Below are 11,595 nucleotides of genomic sequence, written 5' to 3'. Positions count from 1 at the left end.
TAACTCTATACCCCAGTCCTAATAACTAGACTCTAGTTTCCTTCTCTGTGCATGAGCCCCAAATTCCCAGTGCCCTCAAGATACATATAATACCTTACCCTTAGAATTTCCATCCTAGGCATGGTTTGTATATTCCTAACTGTTGTCTGGACTCACCTTTTGCCATTCGCCCTTTATACCCCATACAACCTAGACACTGTATTCTCTGCACCCCACTCTAATTCAGAATCCAGTTTGCCTGGAGGTCATTCCAAGCCACAGGTTATCCTAGAAAAGAACCAAAGTTGTGGGTCCAGAAGATTTAGGGAGGTACAGTCATGGTGCAGCAGGAGTAGATGGTACCTTGAATATTAGTTTGGGGGAAAAATAGAAAAAGTTGAATAAAAATACTCAAGGCCTTGGGACATATCCCGGAGTCTGCTGGGACTGGGGGAGGGTCAGCAGGTACTAAAGCCATAATGGAGGGAGGTGTAGGGAATCAGAAAATGGGTAAAGAATGAAAGAAAATGAATGCATGAATGCTGATTCACCCAATTGTCAACATTTCCTGTGACCTATAATATGCTGAGTGCAGTGCTCTACTCCAGGGATAGAACACAGCCCCAGCCATCATGAGAACAGGGTTGAATTGAGGTGGGAACTCGTGAGAAAATGGACAATTTTTTTTTTTTAATTTATTTATTTATGGCTGTGTTGGGTCTTCGTTTCCGTGCGAGGGCTTTCTCTAGTTGCGGCAAGCGGGGGCCACTCTTCATCATGGTGCGCGGTCCTCTCACTGTCGCGGCCTCTCTTGTTGCGGAGCACAGGCTCCAGACGCGCAGGCTCAGTAGTTGTGGCTCACGGGCCCAGTTGCTCCGCGGCATGTGGGATCCTCCCAGACCAGGGCTCGAACCCGCGTCCCCTGCATTGGCAGGCAGACTCTCAACCACTGCGCCACCAGGGAAGCCCGAAAATGGACAATTTTAATACTATTATCCCCAGCAAGACTTTCATTATGCACAGTGCTGCTGAGGATTTCTATTCAATATAACAGACTGAGCTGATGTAAGAATTCTCTGTCTCCAAGCTAAAACAAATAGAATGCTGGATAGAACCTAACCAAAATTTATTATTTTTTCATACATAAAGTGCGGTTAATCCAATAAAGGGATGAAGAGCAAACACATTGGTAACAAGATGACAAACCTAAAGGATTTATGGGAGAATCAAGACTAAATCTGCAATTCCATGCCTGGGGGAAAGATCTTTAGCATCAGGAAAGGTCATGAAGTACCAGCCAGGGTTCCTGTGCACATGAGAGCTACCTGTTAGAGAACCAAAAAGTACAAATGCCCCGTCTTTATGTGAAATGGAACAAAAACTCTACCCGCTGGCCAAAGAAAGAAGGGAGAAAGCATACAGTCATGCCTGATATGCAGAACTCAGGCCTGCCCTGTAAGAATATATGGTCTGCATATTAAATAAATTAATATTTTAAAACTGCTCTAGGATCAATGAAATCATACTCTCCCAATTCTCTGAAGCAGATATAGACACAAATCTGTCTAAATCTGTCTAAATGAATGCTCCACAAATGGGGGCCCAGATAATTCTCCAACAGACTTAACACCCACTGAAAGTGAGCTCATAGTCAGAAATGAAAAACCACAAGAGGACAGCACCCACTAAGGGGGACAGATAGCAGATGCTACAAACAGGAAGAGCTCGAGACAATGTATTTATTTAGTCAGCAAATATTTACTGAGCACATACAAAGCACTATTTTAGCACAGTGACAAATAAGCAAATAAAACAGACCCAAAATTTTTGCCTTCATGAAATTTATATTGCAGTAAGAAAAGACACTTGAAAAATACTTGAAAGTAAGCATCCAAGAAAGAACTTACAGCTAAATGAATTACCTATAAATTGTATGCTTCCTCTAAAACACCCAGGAGTCACCTTATACTCAAAAGTTCAGAGATGTACCAATTATTCAGTGTCTTCTATTCATTTCTTAGGATGAAAAAGTTATAACATAGTGAGATATATATATATCTCAGTATATATAATATAATGTAATGTATATCTTACTATGTATTGATATATAATTCATTATATATAGTCCAAGTCTGATGATGCAGCCCAGGCACTTGGACTGGATTTGGCTGTTTCCTCTGCTTCCATCATGGAACATCTCTTACGTTTGGGACAGAAGTGTACACAGGGATTAAAGTGCAAACTATAGAGTCAGCCAATCTGGTTTTGAATATCAACTCTTCACTTACCAGCTAAAAGATCTTAGGAGGGTTGCCCAAACCCACTGAACTCTTTCCACAGTTTTAAAAAGAAGATAAAAAGTGGGCAGAGGAGCGGAATGGACATGTCTTCAAAGAAGACATACAGATGGCCAACAGACACATGCAAAGATGTTCAACATCACTAATAATCAGGGAAATGCAAATCAAAACCATAGTGGGATATCACCTCACATCTGTTAGGATGGATATGATCAAAAAGGCAGAAAATGACAAGTATTGGTGAGGATGTGGAGAAAAGGGAACCCTTACACACTGTTGGTGGGAATGTAAATTGGTGCAATCGCTATGGAAAACATTATGGAGATTCCTCAAAAAAATTAAGAATAGAACTACCATATGTTTCAGATATCCCACTTCTGTGTATCTATCCAAAGAATATGAAAACACTAATTGAAAAAGATATATGCACCTCTAAGTTCATTGCAGCATTATTTACAATAGCCAAGATTTGAAAACAACCTAAGTGCCCATCAATGGATAAAAGGATAATATATACTTATATATAGTGGAATACTACTCAGCCATAAAGAAAGATGAAATTTTGCTTCACTCATATGTGGAATATAAGCAACAACAACAAAACTAAATAAATGAACAAACCAAACCAAACAAAAGCAAATACATAGATGCAGAGAACAGAGTAGTGGTTACCAGAAGCGAAGGGGTTAGGGAGAAGGTGAAACAGGTAAAGGGGATTCACTATATGGTGCTTGATGGGAACAAAAATTTTGGTGGAGAGCATGCTGTACATATATAGAAGTAGAAAAATAATGTTGTACACACGAAACTTATGCTGTAAACCAATGTTACCTCATAAAAAATAAATTTTAAATAAAAAGGATATCACTAGACAGAAACTCATAGGGCAATTATGATTTCTCTATGTAAAGCACATAGCAGTGCTTGGAAAATAGTAAGAACTCAATAATTATTAGCTATTATTATACTATTTTGATGCTAGATAAAATTTACCCATGATAAATATTGATACTTCTTGATTCTTTTTTCAAAGAATGGGATTTCTTTTAAATTCTGGAAGATAACCACCATTCAAACACTTAAATCTTTACAAGTGAATGAAGTCCCTCCCCTTTCACGGACAATCTTAGGAAGAGAGGGAAGCACTTGTTAAATTGACGAGGGATGGATGGCAAGGATTATTCCAGAACTGAAGTAGGTAAAAGCTATTCAATAAATTGTGACCAACAAATTAACTGTGATGGAGAAGAAAATTGTTCAGACATGTGATTTGGGACGATTTAGGGCTAAAGCTCCTTTGAAATGTACATCCATTCTGTCCTCTAATACCTCTCGAAGGTTGATTAACTCACTAAGCTGTGTTTTGTGAGAAAGCCCCTGTGATAATCTGTGGGTGAAGTCGTCTTGAAAATGACAGAGTGCAGCATTAAGGGCAGTTAATCTTACCTTGTGGCTGTTGGATGTCAGTAGAATCTGATAATGTTAAAGTGTGTTATCAATGCCGTGTGAAGTCATCAGAGGCCAGTGTGTATGTCTTTTCTATGAGGACGATGGTAACGGCAAGTATGATGTCAATATTGCTCCACTAGTGACTATATATGCGAACTCTAATTTTATCCACAATTTATTTTGAAATATAACTAACAGCATCTTCGTTTTACAAATCAAGAAACTAAGACTCAGAGAGCTTAAGTCACATTATGAACAATGGCAAAATCAAAATTCTAAGTCAGTCAGTCTGATTCCAAGATTTCTGCATGGAATCTGCTGTAAAATAATCAAATCAAGGAAGTCTGTAAATAGATTTTCTCCATGTTACTCTTACTTAGTCAAAAAATAATAATGGGGCTTTCCTGGTGGCACAGTGGTTAAGAATCCGCCTGCCAATGGAGGGGACATGGGTTCAAGCCCTGGTCCGGGAAGATCCCACAGGCCGTGGAGCAACTAAGCCCGTGCACCACAACTACTGAGCCTGCACTCTAGAACCCGCGAGCCACAACTGCTGAAGCCCGCACGCCTAGAGCCTGTACTCAGCAACAAGAGAAGCCACCGCAATGAGAAGCTTGCGCACCGCAAGGAAGAGTAGCCCCCGCTCGCCGCAACTACAGAAAAGCCCACGCAGCAACAAAGACCCAACACAGCTAAAAATAAATAAATTAAATAAATAAATTTTAAAAAATAATAGTAATTGATATTAAGCACAAGGGAAACATAGTCAACCATATTTGTAAATATTATAAAAAAGTTGTTTTAATGATAAGGTGCTTCCCCTTGAAAAAATTGCTCTTGTGATTCTGGTATTTTATTGGTGTATTATTTATCTCTCCTGCATGCTTGGTTTCATAAACACTTTCCACAATGCTCATATGTCCCTAATAAAACAATGTGACACTTGCATTATGGGCTTTCCATAAATTAGTTTGACAGCCTTGAGAAATCATGTTAAGAAAAAGAAAAATCTCAGCATCCAAATTGTGATGGGCATTTATTTGGACATTTGACAATAATATTTGAGCATCTGGAGTACACACCCTGATTATAGTTTACAATTGTTTAGCCAGCTGTCTCATTTCTATTGCCACTGGGTGTTATCCAGACACATATCTTAATCATTCATGAGCTTCATGGAAACATTCCAAGAGGAACAAATAACGGGCCACCACTCTTGCCTGGATGCTGTCAGATAAAATGTAGAGTCCTCGAATGTCGGAGATGAAAGAAACTTAAGTGATAATTTGTCCAACTGCATCCTTTTACAAATGAATAAACTAGAGCCCAGAGAGAGGATGCAATCACTGTATTAGTCAGGATAAGGCAAGGTTATACTGCAGCAACAAGCAATCTCACATTACAGTACTTTCAAAAAGAGGGGAGTTATTTCTCTCTTAGGCTACATGACCCAAACCATAGTCGGCCAGGCATATAGGCCATAAGAGGCTCTCCTCCCACGTGGGCTTACACTGTCATCACAGAGGACTAGCACAATGCAAATTGTACCCAGGGTCTTAAACTTCCTTCCATGAAGCAAAGGTCATCACTTTTGCTTCATTTTGTTGGCTAAAATTAGTCACATGTTTAACTTCAAAGGAGAAGGGATGTGTAATCCTACTAAGTACTCAAAGGACAAAGTCAGATATATTTTTGAGTTGCAATAAATATCATAATCCACATTAACTATAGCCACATTCACAATGTGACATTAGTGTAGAATTCAATGAAAGGCATGATTCCAGCAGAGGTTAAAACCAAGAAAGAGGGACTTCCCTGTCAGTCCAGTGGTTAAGACTCTGCTCTCCCAATGCAGGGGACGTGGGTTCAAGCCCTGGTCAGAGAACTAAGATCCCACATGCTGCGCAGTGCGGCCAAAAACAAAAAACAAAAAACAAAAAAACAAGAAAGAGATGCTTTGGCAGACCTAGAAGGGCAGTGACAGAAGGCCAGGTGACAGGTTACACCTGAAGTCAGAAGGAAACCTGACATGCTATTCTAATAATCTCTCCATTTGGGGCCAAGGACTCTTTGGATAGTTTGGTACATCTGGATAGTTCAGGAAGCAGATGTCCAGCTCTGACCCTACAGATGGAGAAAACCACGTTGGAAGGAAAAGAACACCAAGGTAAGTGGGTGCTGGGGACTAATCAAACTCTACTGTAGGTTCAGGAGACACTGGCAAAGGGAGAACCCAAATTAGGGTGGAAAATAGTTAAAGCTGTAACTAGAATATGTAGTAGCACTCATGACCCAAACTGCACTGAGGATAAAAAGTAAGAGAATGAAGATTGGGGTGGGGGGGAGAGCTGGAACCCGTATAAGGAATGGGTCAAAGCCGACTTATCACACTAAGAGAGTAAATACGGAGAGTAGGAGATACATTCCCTTTCATATGGTCCTCGGTGTGTGTGTTCTGAGAAGGGGAAGCAGCATAGAGATTGGGGGAGTCCTGAGAGTAGAATCTGGAAAGCACTAGGCGTGGTCTCTGGGCTCCATTCTACTGTTCAGAGAGAATGTTCAGTCTTAGTGAGGAGCTAGAGGGAAAGTGAGGCAGACTTCTAGTCCTAGGGAGGGAGAAACAGAGAGAGGAGGAAACAGAGAATGTCACAGCAAGCAGAGAACCACCTCCCTCTGAAGGCAACCCCTGGAATCACAGATAAAGGTCCTCAGGTCACTTCACGACCCGCTCCCTGGCCCTCTAGGATGGTGAGGCTAAAGTCGTTCATACGTGGCTCACCTGATTCTGTCTAGTTGATTGGTTCATAATTGGCTCACAGTAAAGACATGAATATATGTCTTGATGTAAAAACCTGGGGAAACTGAAGGCCTGACAACAAAACAAGCAAGCAAGCTAAGTAAGCCCAGGAACGTGAAGGCATTTCTTCCTTCCTTTGGAAGAATCCACCCACTAAACCTTGTTTAGTTGCCCTTAAAATATGGGGGCCTAGGTGGTGATATGTCCTAGTCAGGGCATAAGGTCATCGCTTGATTGACACACTACTCCATTCTGTTGGTGGACGGAACACAGTTACTGGTTGTTGACAGCACCTTTGCTTTTCATTCATCAATTCATGAGAAACTAAAGCTGGAAAGGAAGTGACTGAACCCACTCATACTACATGGAGAAAAAGTGGGATGTCCTGAGCCTGTGTGTGTCTGTGTGCCCTGGATGTGTTGGATTTTTAAAGCTGACTGTAGCTTAGACACTTGGCTTTAGGAGGATAGAAGAATTCTCTTAGGAAGTCAATTGTTCTTTGTTTAGGAAAGCTCATGAATAGGTATCTTTCAAAATACAAAGTGAGAGCCGGAAGCTGATTTGAGGTATACCTAAGGAGGGGATTTTTTCTGCATAACAAATTAATACGGTCTCTGTCAGTTCTCCAAACAGAGGATTTTGAAGATCCCTAGGGAAGTTGGACAAGAGGGGTACAGGCTCAGTAAGGGCTGAAGGTAAAGGGTAAAGGATAAAGGGTAAAAGGCTGCCACCAGTAGCAGGAAGATCAGCCAGGTCATATGGAGAAAGACAGCCAATGAGAGTCAGCTCACGGGGGCATATACGTCCTGGCCCAGCCTATTGTAATGTCTCACCTGTTCTATTCTGAGCCGTAATCATCCTCCAACAACCTCAGCACTCAGGAAAACTTTGTTGTATACAATGGCTTCATGTTAGTAATTTTGGAAAGTGTAAGTCATGTGAATATTCTCCATTTGGAAAAAAAGCAAGACAGAGAGTGTACAGCAGTTTCTGAAGGCCACATGGAAAGCAGAGTGGTGGCAAAATCAAGAAAAGCGAAGATCGTGAGAGAACAATGAGAAGGCAGGATATGAGCCCTCTTTCCGCCCTGAGAGCCCTCAGTAATGCTGGAGAAGCTGCGAGGCTTTGCCAGTAACCAGGCTGGGGCTCCAGACACGCTCTCAGAACGCTGACGTTAAGGGTGATGGACAGTCAGGGCTGGCTGAGCGGCTACACTTCACACTCACGAACCTGGAGCTGAATTTTTGTGCCCAAAGACAGATTCACTTTGAACTGGAGCTGGCTGAACACAAAATCACAGGAATGCTGAGAAATGACAAGTTGTCCCTTTGAGTCACAGAGCTTGTTCTTGTTTTTTCCATTCTGCTCGGGAGGGGGCCAGTAAACATCCCAGGAAAAACCCCAGGGAAGTGATTGTTTCTTGAGGGCTCAAATTACACTGAATTACGTGCTTGCTTCACTCTAACTAGCCTTGGTTTCTGCTTTGCCAGCTACCCCTTATTCCTTCCTAACCCAACAGAGGTTCTGTTCAGGGGGCTACTCCTTTGCCACGGGGTTCAAGGGAAAATGACCACATCACCCACTTCTCTGTGTAGACGGTCACTCACAAAGCCTTGAGGATGCTGGGAAAGTCTCACGTCTTGCAAAGGAAGCTGGACCTCAGGAGGGATTAGAAATAGGAATAAGAAATCAATCAGACGCCAAGGCACCTCTCTCTCTCTCTCCCCCTCTCTCCCTGTCTTTCTCTCCCCTTACCTTTTTTTTTTTTTTTAATCAGCCAAAATGCTGTAGTTTTTTGTTTGTTTGTTTTTAAAAAATATTTATTTATTTATTTATTTATGGCTGTGTTGGGTCTTCGTTTCTGTGCGAGGGCTTTCTCTAGTTGTGGCAAGCGGGGGCCACTCTTCATCGCAGTGTGCGGGCCTCTCACTATCGCGGCCTCTCTTGTTGCGGAGCACAGGCTCCAGACGCGCAGGCTCAGTAATTGTGGCTCACGGGCCTAGTTGCTCCGCGGCATGTGGGATCTCCCCAGACCAGGACTCGAACCCGTGTCCCCTGCATTGGCAGGCAGACTCTCAACCACTGCGCCACCAGGGAAGCCCCTTGAATAGTTTTGTATTTAAAATTTGTCTGTGGGGACTTCCCTGGTGACGCAGTGGTTAAGAGTCCGCCTGCCAATGCAGGGGACACGGGCTCGAGCCCTGGTCCGGGAAGATCCCACATGCCGCAGAGCAACCAAGCCTGCGCGGCACAACTACTGAAGCCTGCGCGCCTAGAGCCCGTGCTCGCCAACAAGAGAAGCCACCGCAACGAGAAGCCCGTGCACCGCAACGAAGAGTAGCCCCGCTCGACACAACTAGAGAAAGCCCGCGTGTGGCAACGAAGACCCAACGCAGCCAAAAATAAATTATAAACTAAAATAAAATTTGCCTCTGAATAACTTTGAGTGAATTTGGTATAAGTTGTAAAGTTTGCATCTACATTCACTTCATTCCAAATGGTTTCCAATTAATTGTTCCTTAACTAATTTTAGAAAACTTTTGGGATAGAGACTCCATTTTAGTTTGAATTTCCAGTTTAATGGATTCAGCAGTCCTGTCAGTAGGGCACGCTGCCTCCAGTGACCTGTGAGGGAGGCGCGGCCTGCACTTCCTGCACTGACCACAGGGTGGCGCCGAGTTCGCCTCTCTGACCCACAGCGCATGCTCGTTCCCTGCGAACTCGATTCGGAGCGCAGCTGAGAGGAGTTGAGCCTCCTCAGGCGCGGGCGCGGGGGTCTTCGGGTAGGACGCCCGGCTCAGCGTCTCTGCTGAGAGGAGCTCGGTCTCCGTCTCCTTAGGACTCGCTGTGGTTTCGGCTTCAGGACAAAGTGGGGCTGCGTCCACGCTGACTAGGGAACTAGGTTTCCTGAGGACCCAGGTGATGCCTGAGGAAAAGGTGAAGAGACGGTGAGGAAAAGTGGGGAGAAGCTTCCTGTGGGCGACTGACCGTTGAGGGGGTCCGTCTTCGTGTGAGCGAGGGAGGGCTTGGCGTGGAAAGCTGGGTTTTTGTTCAGGTTTGTGTGCAGGGTAGCCAGCGTGAGTTATGGGGCGTCCAGTTTTCCCAGCACCATTTATGGTGGGGAGTGTCATTCTCCTTGGTGTGTCCTTGGTCCCTGTGTCATAAATTCACCGACCCCGTCCGTGTGGGTTGAGTTCTGGGCTCTCTGTCCTGTTCCTCTGGTCCCTGTGCCCGTTTTGAGCCAGTTCCGCACTGTTTTGGTGACTGTAGCTTCTCAGCAGAGTGTGACGTCAGGGAGGGAGATGCCTCCAGCCCGTTCTCTTTTTTCAGGGTTTCTTTGGCTATTTGGGGTCCTTTGTGGTTCCCCACAGATATTAGGAGGATTTGCTCTATTTTGGGGGAAAATACCATGGAATTTTGGGAGGGATTGCATTCACTGTGTCCACTGCTTTGGGTAGCATGGATATTTTAACAACATTAATTGTTCCATTCCATGAGAACAGGATATCTTTCCATTTATTGGTGTGTTTTTCAATGTCTTCATCAATGTCTTAAAGTTTTCAGTGTGCAGGCCTTTCACCTCCTTGGTTGACTTTATTCCCAGGTATTTTGTTCTTTTTGATGCAGTTGTAAATAGGGTTGCTTTCTTTCTCTTTCTGATGGTTCATTATTAGTGTTTAGAAATGCAACTGATTTCTGTGTATTGATTTTGCAACTTTACTGAATTTATTTATTAGTTCTAATAGTGTTTTTGTGGCATGAAGTGGAAAATTGGAATTCAAAAATCCCACTGTTTCTACCATATCCAGGTCGTCCACAACACGGAGGACAGCGGCTCCTAATATAACCTTCCCACGGTGCCTCTAAATGACATGTGGACTTTGGGTGAACTGGATCTGGGTAAGGCTTGGCTTCTATATGGAAGTTTGATGTTTTCTCTGCTTTTCTGGCATGCTATTGACATACATGATGTTTTGAAAAGTAATTGACTTTCCAGTAATTTCAGACATACAACTTTACATACATAAAAACAAGTCTTGTACCTTGATTAAATATACTCCTAAATATTGATGTTGACATTATTAAAAATGGAATTGTTCTCATAAATTCTTTTTCAGATTACTTTTTGCCAGCGTATGCATATAAGATAGATTTTCATGAATTGATATTTTGTTCTAGAACTTTGCTTATTAATTAGTTGATTAGCTCAAATAATTTCTTTGCTGATTATAGGTAGTTTTATGTATAAGATGATGTGACCTATGTTCTGTGAAGAGACACGGTTTTAATTTTTCCATTCACCCATGGATGCCTTTTATTTCTTTCCTCAAGATTCTGGGTAGAACTTCCAGTACACTATTGAGTAACGGTGATGAAGGCCAGCTTCCTGGCCTTGTTCCTGATTTCAGGAGTAAATCTTTCAGTCTTTAACGTTGAGCATGATGTTTGCTGTGGCTTTTTGTACTACTCTTTTCCATATTGAACAAATTTCCTTTTATTCCTGCTTTCTTGAGTGTTTTTCATGAAATAACACTGGATTTTCATTGTAGATTTTTTGCATTAATTGATATGATTATGCGTTTTTACTTCACACCATTATTGTGGTTGAATACATTGCTTACTTTTAATATGTTGAGCAACCTGAAATTCCTGGTGTAGAGATACTTGCTTATGGCATTATCCATTTAAAGTTCTGTTGGTTTCATGTTGCTATTATTGTGTGATAGATTTTTACATTCATATTTGTAAGTTGTCCTGGGGTAGTTTTCTTGTTTTTTTCCTTTATTTAAAAAAATTTTTTTTAAATAGTGGTTTTATTTCATTCTAATTATTTATTTATTTTGGCCACGTCCCATGGCTTGTGGGATCTTAGTTCCCCAGTCAGGGATCGAACCCGAGCCCTTGGCAGTGAAAGCACAGAGTCCTAACCACTGGGCCACCAGAGTATTCCCCAGTTTTCTTTTTCAAGATGTATTTGTATAATCTGATTAGACTTGGCTTGGTGTAAGTGGTTTGGAGGGTTAGCATTAGGGCTGGGGCTGGTGTGAGGGTTGGGGCTGTGTATGGTTT

This window comes from Balaenoptera physalus (genome assembly GCF_965194825.1).
Source record: "Balaenoptera physalus genome assembly, chromosome: 17".
Lineage (NCBI taxonomy): Eukaryota > Metazoa > Chordata > Mammalia > Artiodactyla > Balaenopteridae > Balaenoptera > Balaenoptera physalus.
Note: the sequence above shows the minus strand (reverse complement) of the source record.